At 39.3% G+C, this 21,240-nt stretch overlaps 1 protein-coding gene across 1 annotated transcript in view; it reads right to left on the bottom strand.

The window, feature by feature from the left end:
• RNF144B (ring finger protein 144B) overlaps window positions 1–20,676 on the bottom strand; it is a 181,888-nt gene extending 161,212 nt beyond the window's left edge. The window contains exon 1 of the mRNA XM_081085586.1: window positions 20,498–20,676. The gene's annotated coding sequence lies outside the window, so the exon portion shown is untranslated. The remainder of the gene's footprint in view (window positions 1–20,497) is intronic.
• Window positions 20,677–21,240: the final 564 nt, after the last annotated feature.

Raw genomic sequence — 21,240 nt, 5'->3', positions numbered from 1 at the left:
TGCAGGCTCAATCCCCAGTAGGGGGCGTGTAGGAGTCAGCCAATCAATGATTCCTTCTCATCACTGATGCTTCTATCTCTCTCTCTCTCCCTCCCTCTCTCAAATTAATAAAAAATACATTAATTAAAAAAATGAGAAAGGATGACTAGTTCTAAGGTCCCATCTAGTCTTATAAAACCTATAATACTAATTTACTGAGTTTCTGAGGTCTTCTCACTGGTTGCATTAGCAATGATAAAATATGGATATAATCTCTTGAAAATGCAACATTTAAATATGGAAATCTTACTCTCAAAAAGCCATACAAAAATGGTGATTACTTGGTAGTTGTTTTTCATTGTTCTCTGTGTGTGTGTGTGTGTGCTTTTTTGTTATTTTGGTTTGTTTTATTTTTTCCAAATAGTCATAGAAGTAGAAAATTTTACTTTGTCCAAGGAATTATGGCATATAGCATGCATAAGGCTTGTTTGAAAGAATTCTACAGCAATATCCAGGAGTAGTTTCTCTAATCAAAGAAAAAGTCTTCTGTTCATTCTGGACCTATGTTTTATAGCTTAGGTGTACAATCATTTATTTCTCTCTGCTTAGTAGTATATTATAGGATTAAGAATTCTACAAGGCAATAATGTAGCATTACACTTTCTCTTATAGGGATCAGCCCATGACATTTTACTTGAACTAAGGTCATTCTGTTCAACTAGTTGAAGAGAATGACCACTCATATTTACTCCTGATCATTAAGAATAATCGTAATAGCCCTAACCGGTTTGGCTCAGTGGATAGAGCATCGGCCTGCAGACTCAAGGGTCCCGGGTTCGATTCCGGTCAAGGGCATGTACCTTGGCTGCGGGCACATCCCCAGTGGGGAGTGTGCAGGAAGCAGCTGGTCGATGTTTCTAACTCTCTATCCCTCTCCCTTCCTCTCTCTAAAAAATCAATAAAATATATTTTTTTAAAAAAGAATAATCGTAATAGAAAAAAATCTTTTTACATACTATGGAATAAGAATAGTATAAGCTCCTCTTTGAGAAAGGAAAATGTGAAACTAGAAATATGCCTCCCTTTAAAAAGCAAACTTGTTTTAATAAAAAGGTAGGTCATAAAGCAAATCACTTGAACCCAAAACACTTTGTTTGGCTTATATGTTATTAAATATCTTGATCTGTGCTATTAAGGAAACTGAATTGGGGGGGGGGGGGGACCTACTGAATGAAGAGTCCTGGTTAGCTATGTGTCAACTATGGTGGATGGTCTCAACTAAGGTTAACTATGCTCTTTTCTCTTCCACGAGTGATAGATTCTGCCTTGGGTTTTTTTTTCCAGCTATCCAATGTAAGGAAAAGACACTCCTGCTTTCCTGTTGTCTCCTCATTTACCCATCTAAAAAAAGTAAACTTTTATATAGCTATAAACCTCAAGAATTGTGAAATCATGTTTCAAAGTCATTAAACATGACCAGGGTTAGAGATGATGCCAAGTCATAAATCACTTCAGAAATATATGAATGTAAAATAAATTTAGTGAGTTTGAAAAAGTTATTTTCCAGCCTAGAGCTAAGTCTTGGCTCCACAGACACTGTACAAACTTCAGTGTGGCTTCAGCATTGAACCAAACAGCCCTGTCTGCTCGCTCCCTGCTGCAGCTGTTTGCAACTAACTTGAATTATTATCATTAAAGAGCTCCTTGCAATTTCTGAACCCAAAACACAGTGCAGAGCATTGTTCATTCATCTACATTATAAAAAAAAACAACAGAGATTTGTTTTGAAAATAAAGATTTACCTACAGCTCCAAGTCATTAAATCAGAAACTAAATTGCAAGTTGATGGTGGTGAAATATGAGCTCAGAAAGAACTAGAGAAACAGAATCATTAAGGTTTAAATTTTCTAACTACCCAAGTTAACCAAGGCAATCTTAAATTGGAAGCATTTTTGTGCCTTTCAAGAAAACGCTTTCATCTATACAATTTTAAGGAGTTGCACCAGAAATTATTCTTAACCTGAAAACCACACCAGATTACCTAGGAAACTTTCCCCAACACACAAACCTTCCACACCCCAAACCTACTAAATCAGCAGGCAGTATGTATATTTTGAAAACGTTCCACAAAAGGTTTCTGTTATATACCTTAGTTTGTATATTCTACTCTCTGAAGGCCCTTCTGGTTCTCAGGGCTACATTAATAAATGGAGCCAATGAGAAAAGAGCTCTACAAGCAATAATGATTTATTGATTACATGGTGGCATCATGGTGAAAGAAGAACTGCACGTGGTTTTCATCTTGTAGTACAGCTGTTGATTCAGCTTTAATATTAGATTTGATTTCACACATAATCTTGTGTAGGGAAGGGAGATGAATATGCATTGGCCCAAGTTCAAATGATTTCTTCTTCATTAGTACCTTGGTAACTAAACTTGCAAGTAGTTACTAAACTTAAATCTTTTGAGCCTCAGTTTTGTCAAGCATAAAATTAAAATAAAAGTCCCTCTGTCACTTGCTCACAGCACCTCTTCCGGAGCTTGACCCCCCCCCCCCGCCCCCCAAAAGGTTCTGTGTAAATGTTACTTCCAAACCCACCACACTTCCTCCTGCTTCTGCCTCCTCACTTCTCTAAGATAAGCCTTTTCCTGTGTTTTAAAAGGTTATTCTCATTATAAAAGCAATAAAACACTTTGATTTAAAAAGAGAACTATGAAGTCTTAATTATTCATACCAGTGATGTAAAGGTATGTAAAAGATAGATGAAATTATATACTCAATCTACAAACCTCAGTTTATTTGTTACTATTTCCTAAACCACACACCTCACTATAGTCATTTCTATCTCCAGGACAAATCCTCCACCTTTCCAAATACGGCAGGTCCTGGAATAACACCATTCAAAGTTGTTTCATTATAACATTGGTGAATTGCCAAAGGAACTTAACTCTTGTTTACACCAATCACCTATGGCAGCGATTTTCAACCTTTTTCATCTCATGGCACATATAAACGAATCACTAAAATTCTGTTGCACACCAAAAAATATATTTTTGCTGATCTAACAAAAAAAAAATAGGAATAATTTTGATTCATTCACACCAGACAGCTACTGTTGGCTGTTATCATTTTTTTAATTTGACAAGCTAAGGGAAAAAGAGGTAAGTGTCCCCTACTAAATAGTCAGGTACTGCATGTTTCAAAAATTCTTGCAGTACACCAGTTAAAAATCACTGACCTATGGTAAAACTGGTTTCTTTAAGTTGCAGAACCTACAGAGAATGTTAAGTGAAGACTTACTGTATAAGGCCCTGGGCAAGTCACTTTATCTTGTGGGCCTTCCTTATGTAAAGTAGTTTTACTAACATCTTCACCATTCACCATCTGCTTCACAGGTTGTTGTGAGATCCAAATGAGAATGCACATCAAATTTATTTAATGTATATTTAATACTAGAGGCCTGGTGCACGAATTCATGCACAGGTGGGATCTGGCCGGCCTGCCCCATGGGGGCTGATCGGGGTGGGGCTGGCTGGGGGAAGGGGCCACAAGAGATTGGGGAGGGAGGGCAATTAGAGCCCCAATGGCCAGTTGACCGCTGCAGTGCACATCATAGCAACTGGTTGTTCTGTCATTCTGGTTGCTTGGCTTTTATATATATATAGATCAGTGGTCACCAACCTTCCAGGCCTCACGGACCACCAGTTGGTGACTACTAATATAGATATGCAAATGTAAGGGGCTGATTATGTAGCAACTCTTAGACTTTCACCAGGCTTCTTAAATGTGACAAATTTGACTTCCTTTCACTCTCATTTTCTTTCTTCATTCCCATATTATAAGATAGTAAAGACAAAAACAACCAAATGTGAAGAAGGTATATTTACCTGATGAATATGTTGATTTGAAACCATATCATACACAAGTTCCAACATCAATAATGGATATCCTATTTGTTTGCCATATATGCATTTCACTTTAGTAAAACACATACTGGGATTTTTTTTATTTCCTACAACCTCCCTAATGTATTCTCTGATGTGTTCTGTGAAATCATAATTAAATATGTATATTTAAGACTTTATACTTTAAATGTTTTCCAATAATTGAAAAACAATAAGAAAAATAAATAGCAAAGGTGAAACTTTCTAAAATGAGCAAATTTTAATATAGGGGCAAAGCATACCAGAATTACTAACAATAACAGAAAATATTGTGGCCCAGAAATACCTCATATATCTTAAGATTTGCCCATTTAGGCTTGGTTGATTTGGGGATACCTCTTTAGATTCTTGTATCACCTGACATAACATGCCACACATCTATTTTTTAATTAAAAGAAATAATGAATTTTCACAATAATTTTGCAAAATCCTTTAAAACTGAGGGTGCATGAAACCAGAGTAGACAGTTATGCTGCCAAAAGAGGGTGTGGCCCCAGAGTTTCCACTGACGCCTCTACAAGGCCTCTTCAGGCACTTAATATTTCTGTTGTGTCTGAGTTGACTTTTACCATATCCTAGCAATGAAACTCACTCAGCTCACTTAATGTCTGCTGCCTAACACTCAGATGCCCTGTCTAGCATCATACCTAGGTTCCACAATAACTTCTTTCAACCAATGATTTTACAAGTCTTGATTCCAGTATGCATCAAGTAATAAAATCATACATGTAATTTAATTTACTGCTCTATTAGTCACTCCTATTTTTATTTATACTTCAAAATGTTTTACTTATGTGCATGTTGAGCAATTTTGGAATCGAATATGCTACATCTTTGCTCTACAGGATGATGCTCCAACAAACTGAGTCACCTGACCAGGGAAGTACCTAATTTTTAATTGCACAATTTCAGTAGGACATTAAAGAGAAGTCTCAAATAAATGTTGAGATACATGTCAGATTCATAGAAAGATTCAATATCATACTAGTAAATACATACATTTTCTCCAAATTAATCTATACATTCACTGTCATTCCAATAAAAAATAAAATAAAATTTGGGGCTGGAAAAGTTACAAAATGCATTTAAGGACTTCTAGTCAGTAAGGCTTGTTGAGCTGACTTGGGAGCCCACTCCATTCCCACGCCTTGCCATCCCATCCTATACCTTTCTCTGCTAGCAAATAAACTCTACATAAAATATAACAAATTATTTTTAAATACATAGCTGGGATGAAAGCAAGAAAGGAAAATCTCCCAGAAACAAAAAAGAAACTCTAAACCCACAATGGTGATTAGGAATTGAAGACCTAGTGTAATATAAGAATAGGACATTCATGTTGGAGTGAAGTTGATCCACCATGTGGAAATAAGCACCTTACATAAAGTCTGAAGGGATGCAGTACAAAGCATGCCATTGGCCCTGGGCTAGAGATGCAAAAAGAGACACCCATGAGAAATTAGAGACTTAAGTCTGTTCAAGGCATGGGAAGGAGTTCAAATGCACTCTAACTACACAGGATTGGAAACCAGCTCCCAAACTGAGGAAACATGCAGATCTCAACAAATGAAATGGATACATGGAACTCAAATGCGGAACTTCCAGTGAAAGATGATAAGGCACATGAGCAAGCAAACCACCACGAGAAAGATGAAATTAGTGGATGAACCAAAAAGGAGAATTCACTCCACCAAAAGTACAGATAGAGCACTCTTAGGAATTTTAATATTTTTAAGATGTTTGACAAGATAAAAGATGGAATACAACATATGCGTCAAGACCAAGACATTATAAAAGAACAAGGAGAATTCAAAAAGAACCACTTTGCTTTATGATATTGCTTAAGTGTTAGGTATGAATAGTTTTACTAGTAGATCGAGAATTTTTTTGAGCCGAGTAAAATGAAGGACAACCATGTTATATGATTTTAAGAAAAAAATGCACACATATACACATATGGGTGTGTTCATCCTTCTTTTCCGATTTGTTTTCTAAACCTTTCTTATGTACTTGTGTGTGGCAGTGCTAGGAGATGTGTGTTTATTTCCAATTAGCCTAGTTGCAGGCTCCTCAAAGATGTCATATGTCAAGTTTTCTGTCATTGTAATGTTTTTTTAAGAGCAACAGAATTAAAAATATTGTTCATGAAAAACAGACCAATTTAATAGACTGTATTTGTTGTTTAAGAATTTTCTTCTCATCTTCCCCTGGTGAACGCTCTAGTTCTCCATGTCATTGATGTCGGGCTTGGCCACTGACTTCCAGTTATGAGTAGAGGCCTTAGGAAGCATTGCAAGTCTGTCAACCCCCTTGCACACCATTAAAAAAAAAAAAAAGACAAGGATAGAATAAGAATTTCCAGCATATGCTTGTAATAACTCTGAAAGTACAGACTAGAGAAAATGGGGAATGTATTAGTTTTCAGCAGTCATGAAATAGCTTACCACAAATTTAACATCCACTCTAGGAACCTAGTCGTATGGCCTACTCCCAACATGGCAGCTTGCTTCTTCAACATCAGCAGGTGAATCTCTCTCTAGTCTTTCTTTTTTTTTTTTTTTTTGTAATAAGTTTTTATTGATTTCAGAGAGAGGAAGGAAGAGGGAGGGACAGATAAAAACATCAATGATGAGAGAGAATCATTGATTGGCTGCCTCCTGCATGCTCCCTACTGGGGATCGAGCCCACAACCCAGGCATATTCCCTGACCGGGAATTGAACCATGACCTCCTGGTTCATGGGTCAACACTCAGCCACTGAGCCACAATGGCCAGGCTCTCCAGTCTTATATAATGTGATGTCATCATGGGAGTAACTTATTCCATCATCTTCACTGACTCTAGTCACACTCAAACGAAAGAAATATACAGGGCTGTACACCAAAGGGCAGAATGTTGGGGACATCTTAAAATTTTGCCTACCATCGGGAAAAAGCATTATTAGAAGATATAACATGACCGACCTGGCCAGATAGCTCAGTTGGTTAGAGCATCATCCCGATATGCCAAGATTGTGGGTTCAATACCCAGTTAGGGCACATAGAAGAGTGAACTAATGAATGCATAAATAAGTGGAACAACAAATTGATGTTTCTCTCTCTCCCTTCTTTTCTCTCTCTCTAAAAATCAATAATAATAAAAAAGAAGATATAATATGCCCCAGGTCACACCACTTCTACTACTTAGGCTCTCATTACTACCCTACAGGCGATATTTTTAACGGGGCACTAGAGCAACACATAATTGCCTTCGGGATCCTAGGGGCACAGCAGGGTTCACTCACAAGCATGTCAAACGTGGCCGTGAGTTTGACATGCTTGCTCTAGAGCCATAGAAGACTGACTGGTGACCCCATGCCAAGTCATCACCTTTCTTCCATCTTTCAGGCCAATCTAATATCCTACCTCTGGATCCAAAATTCCACTTCTATGGGATAAACTGCGCTTGTTCTCTGTCAACATAAATACTTCGTGTGTGTCTCAATGTATTTTTCAAGTTGTCTTTTCAACCTTTAGGAACACATTAGTAGAAATGTTATTTAGATTGTTCCCTCGTCACTCTTTTACTATTAAAAGACTTTGATTGAATAACATTGCAAATTCTGGAAGACAACATGAAAGCTAATAATTTAAAGCTCTTTTAAAAGTCCCCAAAGCTGATACAAGAAATCCATTAGCATTGTGTTTATTCTAGAGTTTATGGGCTTGTGGGCATCATCTTTATTGTTTTATAGGAACACATACTTTTTAAAAATTGATCAATGACAGACTACAAATAGTGAACAATTAATCTTAGCTGTTTTTGTTTCTGTGATATTCTGGAAACAGAAGGTGGAAAATGTCTTATGTGCTTATGACACAAAGGCAATATCGCAGCTCATTTCCCCAGCTGTGGAACAGATTGCAAACCTCGTTGTTAAATTACCTAGTGTATAGTTTAATTGATTAATTAAGATTCTGCTAGCATCATTTTAAGATATGAAAATAGTTGTGACATTTCTGTGAATAGAATAAGTTTAATTCCTATAATAACCATCTCTGCCCTTCCCTTCTATCCTCTTGTCAATTATATAGCACTGAAAAACTGTAGGTGGTTTTGCATGTGCGACCCTTATAATGAACAAGCAGGACTCCTGGGACATAATCAGAAAGTTAATTTATCTATTTCCTCCACTGCCTCTTTAAGTTTGTTGTGTAGGGCTGGTTCTTCCCTTGTCCTTGGATGAAATTCAGAATAGCTGTCATGACTTTTCTAGCCTTTCTTAATGAAAACACTCCAAGTTAGTCTAAGTCCAAAACTCAGTACCAGTTCTGTCATTAATGTGGTCAACCTAATACGGCCCTCAAACTCTTTCAACTGCATGTAAAGTTAAACTTTTCCCTCCTGCAGCTGTGGCCTGCTGAGCACTGGCCACTTGTACTGGGGAAGGTGGACAGGGAAAGATTCTTCTCTCTTTAGCCAAATTGCTAATGTGGGTTATCCCACTGTCTGATACAAAGTGGGGATGAGAGGGGGAAGAAGAGGCAGCAGCAATGTTTTTCCATGGCTAAGACAGATATGATGACCTAATGCTGGTGATCTATGAACTTGGTGGGCATTTAAATCTTACTTTTTCTCTCAAGCCAAGGGTGGGATGGTGATGAGGGGAACAGGGTATGGAGAAGTAGAGAGCCTCCACTCCACCCCCATCAGGAGATCTTCCACCCATAGATGGGAGGATATTTGCAGAAGGTTACTGACAGCTCTTCCCTCAGTTTACTTTGCTAGGGTCCAGGTGGCCCTTCACACATGACCTGAGAGGACCCCCAGCTAGCTCACTCTACACACAGTGGTTCTCAACCTTCCTAATGCCGCGACCCTTTAATACAGTTCCTCAGGTTGTGGTGACCCCCAACCATAAAATTATTTTCGTTGCTACTTCATAACTGTAATGTTGCTACTGTTATGAATCGTAATGTAAATATCTGATATGCAGGATGTATTTAGGCGACCCCTGTGAAAGGGTCGTTCGACCCCCAAAGGGGTCGCGGCCCACAGGTTGAGAACCGCTGATCTACAGTGTGGGCTCCTTTGGTCCTCTTGTGCTATCAAAGTCTGGAACAATGCAACTTTATCTCTTTTGATCCACCATAGAGGACCTAGCCAGCCAGTCTCTTGTCCTTTAGATTTCTCAAGCATCAACCTCTGATTCACTGTGCCTCTGAGTCTGGAGGCACACACATTAAACACACTTCAAATGGTCTGCATAAAACCCCTTCCTCCAGACTTAAGATGAAGGGGCAAGTGCCTCACACCTCTCTCTCATGGTGGCCTGGAGCGGACACTCAAATCCACTACCAACTCTAACTACTGTCTTCTAATGGTTATTTTCTTAGTCTCTCCAGCCTGTTTTATTTCTTTTTTAAATTAATTTATTTATTTTTAGATAGAGCGGAAAGGAGAGGAAGCGATAGAAACATCGATCAGACAGACACATCAGCTGCCTCCTGCACGCCCCCTACTGGGGATCAAGCCCACAACCCAGGCATGTGCCATGACCAGGAATCGAACCGGACCTCTTGGCCCATGGGACAATCTCAATCCAGTGAGCCACACCAGCCAGGCATCTCCAGCCTGTTTTATCAGCTGGAGGTGGCAGATGAGCTAAACTGGTTTTCCTGTACTTCTTTTCTAGTCTGCATTGTAGAATTACACCTGACTTTGGAATGTGGATTCTACTGTCTCCAGCCACAGCTAAAACTGAAAACTAAGAAGATTCCATTTTAACATCCTGTTACAGGTGTACTCATATTCCTATCAATTGGTTCATTTCTAATTTCTTCCAGTAGGAAATACAGGTTCAGTTGGTTCACAAACTCCTGCAAGCAGGGTTTGAACTCCCCAGGGTTAAGTAATTACAGAACTGAGGTTTAAACACCAACCATGAGGGATGAAATGACAATGGCTGAGGAGATGGGGTGTTGGGGTGAAGTGAGGGGCTATTCAGGATCAAGAGTCAAAGATGCAGTCTGAGTCCCAACCCAGGGAGCCTCCTGCACACTGAACAGAGTCCATAAGTGTTTATTCTCCCGGCCCTGCTCCTCCTCTATGACAACATCCTGGGAATTATCTTAAATTCCTCACTGTCTTTCACCTGCCAGGTCCAATCAGTCACCAAGTCCTATTAATGCTAGGACATTATAAAATGTCCTTCCTACCTAGTCCCTCCTCCCACCTCCTCTGCCACTGTTTTCATTTAGGTCCTCATTAACTCTTACCTATGCTGTGTGTGTGTGTGTGTGTGTGTGTGTGTGTGTGTGTTTTCTTACCTATGGTTTTAAGAGAGGAGAGTGGAACATACTTATACGCTAATGGAAGAGTCTATAGAGAAGAATAGATTGAAAATATTTGAGAGAAAAGACTTCTGGTGAAGCCAGACCCTTAAAGGAGAAGAAAAGATGGAAACTTAAACCCAGGAAAAAAAGACAAATCTTGGACAGGGAAAGAAAAGCTTCACTATGTGAGATACTGACTATCTCATAAAGCTAAATTTATTCAGCTTTTTAATGTTAATATTTTATTTTCTTTTTTCTGAAACAAGTTAAGAATAGATGGTAGTATTTTGTTGTTATTAATCTTCACCTGAGGTTTGTTTTTTTCCCCATTGATTTTTATTTTTATTTTTATTTTTTTTTAGAGAGTGTGGAAGGGAAGAAGGGCAGAGAGAGAGGGGAGGGAGGGAGAGAAAGAGAGAGAGAGAGAGAAACAACAATGTGAGAGAGACACATCGATTGGTTGCCTACCGCACAAGTCCCGTCTAGGGTCTGGCATCAAACCTGCAACCCAGATACGTGCCCTTGACCGGGATTTGAATCTGAGATTCTCCAGTGCCCTGGCTGACACTCTAACCACTAACCAGGGCAAGATGATAGTATTTTTAATGTCCTTATTTGAAAAAAAATTTAACCTTGGCAAATTTTCAGTCCCTAAAAATATTTATTTTACTTTGCTATTTCTTTAAGTCCAAATCTAATTCTGCAATCTTGAGTATCTGCCTAGCTACTGACTTATCTCTCTCCTATCTTTACCCTTTCTCCTAAGGGCTAAACTTTTTTATTGGCTGTTTATACTTTCCTGTCTCCTTCACTCTCATTAATCATTCCACTGCTGGCTGCATGTTTCTTCTGAAAATGCCTGGGGTTGAGGTCACACTAATCTAATCGCCAAACCCAATGGTAACTTCCAAACCCAATGATAACTTAGTTGTCCCCATGATACTAATGATAGTTCCTTTCATCTTAAATTTCTAAATTCCCTGTGATTCTCCTATTACTCTCTCCTGATCTTTGTCCTTCATTCTGGCCACACCTTATCAGTCTCCTTTTGTGGGCTTTTCCTCTGTGAGTTTCATTGTTGAAGGCCTTGCTCTATACTTTCCAGGGGCCATCTCATCTCTGCCTTCTACCACCTTCTGTGTTCTAACAATTCCTATATAATTATCTCATGAAAGGTGTATCACTCTAAGAGATAAATATTACCTTTTCCAGGTGAAGGAAATGAGGATAAGAAAACTAAAGTAATTTGCAAAGTTTCCATTATTAAAAGTAAGGAATGCATTTAACCCACAACCTTCCCAATCTGAAGCTGTGGCCCTTTGATTCAAAAGCAATAGTGTTAAGGATAAATTAAGGGAATGTAAAAACTGAGATAAAGGTGTCTATTTTAATGTATTTCTGGCCTTGTATAATGAAGAACGGTTTGGAAAGAGCCAAAGTTCCCTTCTTTAATACCATCTGATTCTTGCTCTCTCCCTTTACTCTGAGATAGTCAAGTAAACCACAGCACATTTCAACATTTTCCGTATCCTTTCACTGACCATGGGTTCAGCCAGGTCCACACATATGTACAGGACACATCTTAACTCCTGATTTTGGACTAATAGGGATTACTTCTCCAAGGTAGGAAAAAACAAACAAAAAATACTGTATATATGAAGAGACTGTATTTCAAAAGAACACCCTTCTAATAAATTACCATACATAGTAATTATTTCTACTAAAATAAAGTTACTGCAGAGTAGCAATTTTTATGGATTTTCTATTTAGTGGATTCAACAAGAAGCAAAAGAACATCATCACTATGAAGCCAAAGGAGGCAGTCATAAATCAGGAAGGATATGAGATTAGGAAGGACAACTTGGATACTAAAATGTCATTGCTACATAAAAAGTTGCAATGGAGACAGTGAGTAACAGATTAGAAATGACTGAAAATCTAATGAAAGTATATGATAAGCTTGAGAAATTCTGCTAATATTCAGAGAAATGGCAAAAAGGCTACATTTATAAATTAAAAGATGATACAGGAGATTAATACATAAATGTATGCATAACTGCAAAAAGAAAACATCAAAGAATAATCAGAAAAAAATAATTGAATGTTGAGATAAAAAAAGATTTGAGTCTTCAAACCAAAACTACTCTCAAAGAGTGCCAAGAAAAATTAATAAAACAGATTATCACCATGATATAGTCTGGTTCAAAAACATTAGTGTTAGAGAAAACAAAACAATGTTTAAAGCCTTCAGACAACACAGGTTATCTACAAAAACAACTTCTTTTCTGCAACCCTTATGCTAGAATTCAGTCAAGCAATATCTAGAGTATTGAAGTAAAGACTGTGAGCTAAGCATTTTATGTAAAGCAAGAAAAATAGAAAAGTATTCTCATCTATATAAAGCTTCCTAAAAACAATTTCTTAAAAACATTCTCAGGTATACATGACCTCCTAAAAAATTACTTGAATATACACTTAAATGTGTTGCGATATGAATTTAAGGATGAAGGAACTGTACTGTTATTAAGCTGGTATAAACAGTAAAACAACTTAAACAGAGTTAAGTATAAATAAACTTGATCAATATGGGCATGACCCTTAAATGTGAAAAGTAGTTCTTTAAATAGAAAATAAATTATTTCAGCATTTATTAATAATAATAACTTTGATTTTAGTAATCCTAGATTATATCAACAAAAAACTAGGAAACAAAGGAGCTGGAGAGAGATGGTAAAAATGTCAAATTTCTCATCTTTACAGAAAGAAAGGTCATAAATACCATTTCTTCCTGGCACTGATTAGGGAAGACAAGCATAACTAGCAAGCTAGATAGATACACAGACACAAACAAAAACCTTAAATGCAGCAATTGTTGGATTTTTAAAATATAATCCACACCTTTCAATCTTTTGGGGGAAAAGTGAGTAAAATATAGCCCAGATAGCTAAGAAAAATGTTGAATAGCATGGACAATTCTTATTACACTATTAATATTTTTAAGTAAAGAAAAAGAATGCATAGAAAAAAATCTTAATTTTGTAACAACAACATTCATATACATGAATGCCTACCTACATAGTTAAAAAACTGGAAAAGTTATGCCAAAATGTCAAATGTCAGGGTTGTATCAGAGGTGATTCTGATATTTTCCTTTACACTCCTCTGTATTTTCCAAAACCCAAATGTAAAATTAGTCAATTGTCACACATGCTCTTTAATCTCTTTTATAAACCTACTTATAAACTTAAATATACTTATATGGAAATTTATATGCAAATCCAAACATTCTTATCTCTTTCTGCTGATATTGTTTCTCAGAAAACTTTTAAGTAATTATAAAGTACTGAAGTATACTAATGGAGGGTATTATTTTAAAAAGAAAAAAGTCTGGACTAATTAATTTTATGGGAAAGAAGTATTAAGTTATGATAACTTACTTGAAATTCCTTTTCTTTTAAACATTTTTTTCGATTACAATTTACATTTAATATTATTTTGTATTACTTTGAGGTGTACAGCATAGTGGTTAGACAATCGTAAACTTCACAAAATATTCCCGATATTTCCAGTACCCACCTGACATCAGACATAGTTATTACAATACTAGAGGTCCAGTGCACGAATTCGTGCATGGGTGGGGTTTCTCAGCTTGACTGGCGATCGGGGCCAGCTGGCCTGGGGGAGGGACCGTAGGAGGTTGGCCAGCTGTGGGAGGTTGGCTGTGGGAGCGCACTGACCACTGGGGACAGCTCCTGCATTAAGCGTCTGCCACTTGGTGGTCAGTGTGTGTCATAGCTACCAGCCAGTGGTCGGGTCATAACGGTCACTTAGGCTTTTATATCTATAGACTTAGAAGCCTGGTGCACAAAATTTGTGCACGGGTGGGGGGGGGGTCCCTCAGCTTGGCCTGCACCCTCTCCAATCTGGGACCCCTTGGGGGATGTCCGACTGCCAGTTTAGGGGATTGGGCCTAAAGCAGCAGTTGGATATGCCTCTTGCAATCTGGGATTGCTGGCTCCTAACCGCTCACCTGCCTGTCAGCCTGATCCCCCTAACTCAGGGGTGGGCAAACTTTTTGACTCGAGGGCCACAATGGGTTCTTAAACTGGATTGGAGGGCTGGAACAAAAGCATGGATGGAGTGTTTGTGTGAACTAATATAAATTCCAAGTAAACATCATTCCATAAAAGGGTACGGTCTTTTTTTTCAATAGTTTTATTCATTTCAAACGGGCCGGATTTGGCCCGCAGGCCGTAGTTTGCCCACGGCTGCCCTAACTGCTCTCCCCTGCCAACCTGATTCCCCTAACTGCTCTCCCCTGTAGCCTGATTGCCCCTAACCACCTCTACCTCAGCCCCGCCACCAGGGCTTTGTCTGGAAGGTCATCCGGAAAGTCGTCTGGAAGATGTCTGGTCTAATTAGCATATTACCCTTTTATTAGTATAGATTAGTGACTGTATTTCCTATATTGTACTTTAAACCCATGACTACTTTATAATTTCTCAATCCCCTCACCTTTTCCCCCCAGCCCCCCAAACTTCTCCCCTCTGGCAACCATAGTCTGTTCTCTATATCTTTGGGTCTGTTTCTATTTAGTTTGTTCATTATAAATAGGAATTTCTTGAGGCACTTTTATCCTCTCCAGGGCTGAGGTGAGGAATGGAGCAAACACTGCCTGAGTTGCTCACAGATACAGTCCCAAATCACAGACTAAGAAACTGGGCTTTGTCAAGGGTGTGGCCAAGGGACAATTGTTGTATGTACTAGACCTGGCAGTGGAGTCTTTTAAAGAATTGACAAAGATTTTCTATGAACCAAATAATTCAGAGAATAACCTCTGCCTCTGGGCATGTGGAAGAAACTGCAATGGAGAATGGTGATAAAAGAGGAAGAGAGCCTTCCACAGGTGCAAAAACTCTCTCTTGGGGCAGAAGCTTCAAGGAGACAACTCTGCACCTTTTGATGTAAGGCTTAACGTCAATCAAAAGCCAGACGAAGCTGATTAAAAGGTAAGAAACTATAGGTAAATCATCTACTGCTAAATGGTCATATCTGTGTCAGATTCAGTAAGTAATATTCTTTATAGGGCAACAACTCTCTACCCTATCATACTAATGTTCATTTTTTAATGAATATCTTATAAGTTACCCATTTACTATCTAGAAGTGAAACTCATAGAAAATATAGCCTAATTATATACATACTTTCTAAACCAAGCAACTATAACATCCTAACTATAATATAAAGGAGGCATAAAAGAAAGTAAATTTAATAAAGTAATACAAATTTTAACTTTCACCTCCTCTGACAGGATGACACCATTAAAGAGGATTTTTAAAAAGCCTTGAAGGAATTGGTACCATGCATTGGGGAATCACTTGTAGAGAGCAATTGAGAGTGTGGCAAATTAGTCATATTATAGATGTCTTGTGAATCACCAAAATTTCAAGGAATTATAAAGAAAACACATATTTTTAAAAAACATCCTGATTATTAAGGGTTAATTCCACATATTTTAAACGTAGTGATGGTATTTAATCACTAAATCAATGTCAGTATGTTGAGCTCCATACTCCAAATACACCTAACCTGAAATATAAGCCCATATAAAAACTTTATAAAGTCTTTTCAGAATTAGGAAATTTGTCAGATATCCCAAAACATCATCGATCATCTATAGATTGAATCAACAGCTCGCACTAGTTAGGGAAGCAGTGTGAGATGTTGAAAGTGATATGTGTCCTTGGTCAAGATGCTTAACTTCTCTGAATCACAGGTCCATGTAAAGGGAATAATAATTGCTACCTGTTAGGGCTGTAAAGAGTTGTGTTTTTTTAACTTATGTAAAATACCTCAATAAATAAAAGTTGAAGCACTTGCAAGAATACTTCCCTAGATTCTATATGGTTTCTTAAGATTAGATGCAATCTTGTGCCTACATATCAAGACAAATTCTTTTACAGCTGGTGACCAAAAAAAGGTCTTAACACTAAAATTTGAGAAAAGAGATACTTTAAGATAAAAGATTTTGAAAGATAAACATCAAGTGGTGAAACCAAAATGTGGGGTTTGAGTCAGAGTTCCTTGTCTCACAAAATCGAAGAATGAAGTCTCGGACAAAAACAATTAACAGAACCAAAGTTTATCGAGAAAAGACAATCCTGGAAAAGGTACAACTAGGATTCCAGGAGCAGACCAGTGTCCAGAGCTTCCTTTCCATGTTATAGTACAGTGTTAAAATCTATTAGTCCATATGTAGAGTCCCACGTGGCTTATGGGGGAGCATGTCTCCTGCCATCAATCCAAGAATCTAGTGCACTGGGAAAAGAGAGAGAAAGAGCGAGAAAAAAAACTCCCACTTTTTAATTTAGCCTTGCTAGCTTCTCATTGGTCCTTTCAGAAATTTTTGCCTTAGCAACATCCTTTGGATTGGTTTATATGTCTCACTGCCTTATGATTGGTTATTTGCAAGCTGTTTGTCTTAGTAACATCCATACATTTTAAAACTCACTTCTTGGGTGTCCTCCCTTCTCTCCCTGCCCAGTTGGGTTGTCTTAGTAACTCCACCTGGTTGGGTAGCCTGCTTCTATTTCCTCCTCCTCCCATGGTCCTCCTCCCTGTCTTACCTAGTTTCCCTGTCTCCTCAGTGGAACTTCCAAAATCAAGCCTTAGCTCAATAGGGTGTTGAGGACTAGAAACTCCAATGATTGTTTGCATTATTTCAGATGAAAATATCTGGGGAGGAGTCTAAAGGCCAACCATTCCTGAAGGATTTGCTGATTTACTAAGTTATGCTTTTCACACGCTTCGCCATCTTACTCGGCTCTGTTTATACTCATCTTGGTTAGTGTACTCCTTTTCTTCTGTCAGCCAGTTGAAGTAGTCCTCCCACCTACTGGAATGAAAAACCTAGGATGCTACTTTAGAATAGTTCAGTATCCTTGTAAATAACCTATATTGCTTTTAACATCACGCTTTGAGTTTCATTGGAAATCTAGCTGAGATTTGCAATATACTTTGCAGCCATTCCTACCTTATTGAACTCGTATGTAAATTCATTTAAAATCAGCAAAATCCACATTAGTACAAGAACTGGAAAGAATATAACATTTAATGGGTATTCTCAAAGTATAGATTATGACTGTGAAGTGTTTCAATATTCATCTGTAGAAAGAAATAATTAGAATCTAGATGACTTCTAAAGTGCCTTCCAATTTTAATACTCTATGACTATTATTTCTACATAGTTGAATCATTAGGAAATTAACAAAGCGATTTAATAAGGCAATTTGTGATCTACGGCTGCACTAAGACTACTCTCTTCATAGCTAAAGGTATTTCTTAGAGTACTGAGCTAAAAATGTAACTGCATTCTGCAACCAATGCAAACATGTTCTAATTGATGGGAGGGCGAAAAACATTCAGTCCAAAGTGCCTGCAATTCCTCTGTGAGCTGGCGTGGCAGGGAGAGTGTGCGGTCAGTGAAGCATCAAGTTACAGACCAAATTAAAGGTCTGGAGAGGAGTGGCAGGGTCTAATCACCCACTGTCGAAGCTGCCAGAATTGGATCTACCACCCATACCCGCTCACAAAGGACTGCTCCACATATCCTAAGCGTACAGAGTAAGGGCTTCAAACATGTCTTATTAACAGGGCCTTCAGTTCCAAATAGATCTTTATGGAATTATTTCCTTGAAGTTTTTAGTTCTGTCATTAAAATTTCCATGAAAAAGTAATCAAAACCTAATGCTTACAGTGTTCTGCTACAAAGAAAAATAGTGTGGGGTTTTGTTCCTATTAAAAACATGTGTTACATATATATACATAATTATGTAAGTCCCAGACCCAGTGTACACGCATATACACAAAAACCTTAGGAAAAAATTATAATAGTTTTGCCCAAGCCACAAAATTCATAATATAATCTGTATTCTGTCCATAACTCCCCTTATTAAGCCAGTGCTTTGAAAAGGTCAGCAAGCAATGAATATTTCTGCATATTGTGTGACACAGGCTGCAAACAATAGATTTGTACAGATGAGTTAAGGTCACTTTTAAAATGCAAACAGTATTTTCTGGACCTGGTTAGCTGAATCGTGCGCATCTGCACTGTATTTCCTAAGGGAAAGTTAATTTTAGAAAGAAGAAAAAGTTTGCCAGGGAAACAATCACATTGGCTCAATACCTAGACAGTGACTCTTCTTCAAGTTCAAAATGCTTTACAGAAAGTCTCTTACTTGTCCTTAAAATCCTTGAAAGCAGGTACCAAATACCATCCCTATTTCATAACAAGCATTTCATTTCATTAAAAGTTGTATGATTTCATATTATACCTCCTTTATGGTATTTTTAAAAGTTAGTGCTTCACCTCAATTTTCCAAAAGACAAAAATCTTTATTTTCCCAGATAGTTACATTCTGAGAATTTGTTAAGTGCTTAGAATAGTTCAGGTACATATACATATACATATATATGAAAAGCAGCAGATGTACATCTACGACAAAGTACAATTTGGAGAAAACATTTAGTTATCTGTGTAAATTCAAATACAATATAACTTACACACACTCAACCAATTCAGGGTAGAAGAGCTTGGTTTAAATATTTAGGAATGTAGCCCTAGCTGGTTTGGCTCAGTGGATAGAGCTTCGGCCTGTGGACTGAAGGGTCCCAGGTTTAATTCCCCGTCAGGGCACATGCCTGGGTTGTGGGCTCAGCCCCCAGTGTGGTGCGTGCAGGAGGCAGGGGATCAGCGATTCTCTCTCACCATTGATGTTTCTCTCTCCCCTTCTCTGAATCAATAAAATATATCTTAAAAAATAATTAGGAATGTAAACAGGACCCAAATTATGATCATTTATGAAAATATGATCATTCTTCCTGTTTCCTAGAGATAATAGTCCACTTGGCTCCCTAGCCTTAAAGTAACCAACATATAAAAATGCCAGTAGTCACCGACAGAGAAAGTCAGTCAGTGCAGCACATGAAGGAAAATGTTTTGATTCCCACCAGCATAGGCCTCATTCCTTTCTCATAGCCAGAGTACTTGCAAAGGAATTCTTACCTTTTTTTAAACTGATGATTAAAAGCTCTCTTTGCCCTAACCGGTTTGGCTCAGTGGATAGGGCATCAGCCTGCGGACTGAAGGGTCCCAGGTTTGATTCCGGTCAAGGGCATGTACCTTGGTTGCGGGCACATCCCCAGTAGGGGGTGTGCAGGAGGCAGCTGATCGATGTTTCTAACTCTCTATTCCTCTCTGTAGAAAATCAATAAAATATATTTTTTTAAAAATAAAAGCTCTCTTTAATGGGGGCTCTTAGAAGTGGTATTTCTCTCCATCCTATATCTGAGTTTCAAATGAACTTTAACCCTCCCTTCCCAAAATTGTCATCTCTGAACCAATGGTACCCCACCAAAATCCTCAACTTGAAGGAAACCAGCTTTCACTCTGTTTTTATTCTCTATTCACATTACTATTCCCGGTGAGGCTTACAAACAGTTGGATGCTCACACCTCCTACGCGGACCCTACAGATACTTTCAAGTGATTATAAAGGAAGAGCGCATTGCTATAACACCTAAAGCGGTTAATACACAGAAGCCTGCAAACACACACACACACACACACACACACACACACACACACACCGATTTCCGAATCAGGATCTCAGCAGCGCTGGACTAGGAGCTATTATTCTAGGCTGTGATGAAGTTCTAGCTTCTTGGTCACCCAGAACACCTTGGAAATTTACCACAATGTTTGATTTTCAGGAAAATTAAACCCCAAAGACCTTCAACCTATCATTTGGTGCAGATACAAAAGACGCTATACCGCCCTTGACGCCCCCCCCACCCCCAAGTTAGGATGGTAACAGAAGGAAAGGAGCTGTGATATTTCAGCCGGAAAATCATTGCACACTGGGGGGATGAGCGGGGGAGAGGGGGCGGGTGCCGGTGTTTGCGCCCCACACCTGGTGAGGGTGGAAGACCCGCCTCCTCCCCCAGAGCCCGAGGTGCGGGGTTCCAGGAGCTGCCCGGGGGGTGAGGAAAGTGAGAGGAAGGAGACAGGGGTCCAACGAGCCGCGGAGTAAAAGTGGGGGTGGCGGAGGGTCCCGAGTTCCTGAGAGCAGCCCGCCGAGAGCTCCGGGATGACGAGGAGACCCGGAAAGGGCGAGGGAGGGAGAAGGTGATAGCCTGCGGACGCCGAACCGCACCTGGTACACCGGCTCGGAAGAGGGCTGCACCCCGCGCCCCTCCTTACCTTGCGCGCGAGGTCGGAGTGAGGAGCTGGGGACGTGGGAGCGCAGGGCTGGCGAGGGCGAGCGCCACTCGGAGCCCGCTGTCAGCTCCGCCCCGCAGCCGCTCCGCGTCTCCGAGGCGCTCGGATCTCCAGCAACCTGCCCCGGGGCGTGTCTCCACCCTTTCCTCCCGCCCTGCCCCAGCAGCCGGAGTCCTCTCCCCTCCCTCGGCCCTCCGCCGCGCTCCCCTTCTCCCCCTGCTGTTTATTCGGGAGAGCGGTGGCCCCTCTCCGAGCCTGCCCTCCTCCGGCGCGTGCACGCACCGCCTCCCCCAGAAACGCGCCCTCTTAGCAAGAAGGCAGCGACTAGGAAGGTCCTTGAAATTCTGGGGCTGAGCAATCTCAGAAACCCCTTTTAAAAATCTTGATCTGCCCAATGAGGTTAAAGATAGGTACCACTTCCATTCATCCCCCGCCTCCGTCCTCGTGTGTCCTCACCACAACATCACTTAACACTTGATATTCATGTAGTTTGTGCTCTGAGAATCTCCTGCTAGTCATTTTAATTTTTTCAAAATAATTTCTTCTGTTTTATTGTTTTTAAAACGAAGACGTTCCCACTGTTTAAACTTAGGTTGCCAGGACATTAGATTGGCCTAGGGGGGAAAATAGGTTCAGCTGTACAAAACAGGGCAAGTCTCCTTTGCCAGCATGGTGGATACCTGCCACCTGTCAGGACTCCAAGGCAGGGCCAGAGCAGTAAATTA

The sequence above is a fragment of the Myotis nattereri genome, assembly GCF_964212035.1.
Source record: "Myotis nattereri genome assembly, chromosome: 3".
Lineage (NCBI taxonomy): Eukaryota > Metazoa > Chordata > Mammalia > Chiroptera > Vespertilionidae > Myotis > Myotis nattereri.
The sequence above is the reverse complement of the archived record's forward strand: the minus strand, read 5'-3'. Positions and strand labels throughout refer to the sequence as shown.